Raw genomic sequence first — 1,017 nt, 5'->3', positions numbered from 1 at the left:
AGAGCAGGCTTAAAAATGAAATCCCTGAAATCCCAGATTTCACAGGCCAGTGCCATAGCCATTAGGCCACGAGGGCGCTATGTTGGTAGACCACTGGAAACAGTTGACCTCAAATGAGTGCGACAGCCAAGCACACTCCCAGATCTGTGACAACACACTGAGGGATGCACTAAAGTTTCGGGCAGCTGCTGCCAAGGTGTAACAGGGAAACAACACAGTCTCAGGTCTTTCTGACAAATGATCACATCGTCCTTTCAGTTCTCAGACCCTCTTGGTGCCTGACACTGAACAGAGATCGTTTTCTGCCCAAGTACAAAATGCCTTTCTTTCCACAACGATACAGAAGGTTTGAGAAATGTCAATATTCCAATGGTTTGTTGGTTCTTTTCTCTCTGCTTAGACTGTACACAACTGATTTAGAACCTTTGTATGCATTTCCAAATGATGTTACAAACTGTTTCAATACTTTGTTCATCAAATCAAGTTGAAACACAAATCAAATTTAGTCTCCCTTTGTCCCCATCACCAACAAGAATACTTGAGTAAAGTTGTGAGGAATTCATCAGATCAATGAGACTCCAGGAATTCTTCCAAGATGTCAGCAATGATCCCAATGAGCCAACCAATGAATGGGAACAGTCACCAGAGAGATCCATCGTGGAGCGACCAAAGAAGGAGTCGATTTGTATCCCTGCGGAGGGCCGCTGTCCTGACCTTGAGATGTATGCTCAACCGTCAGGAGATGGGTGAATGCCAGATTTAAAAATCACACAACACCAGGTTAGAGTCGAACATGTGGAAGCACTAGGTTTCGGAGCACTGCTCCTTCATCAGGTGGTTGTGGAGAATAAGATTGCAGGACACAGAATTTATAGCAAATGTTTACAGTTTGATGCAACTGAAATTGTATCTTCAGAAAGACCTGGATTGTTTGTTAAGTATCTCATCTTTTAGAATGGCCAGGTTGGTTTTCGTTCTTTCATATGTAAATTGCAAAACTTTTATCAAAAGTTACAT

Source organism: Chiloscyllium punctatum, chromosome 18, assembly GCF_047496795.1.
Source record: "Chiloscyllium punctatum isolate Juve2018m chromosome 18, sChiPun1.3, whole genome shotgun sequence".
NCBI classification, from domain to species: Eukaryota; Metazoa; Chordata; class Chondrichthyes; order Orectolobiformes; family Hemiscylliidae; genus Chiloscyllium; species Chiloscyllium punctatum.
This window is presented reverse-complemented; position numbering follows the sequence as displayed.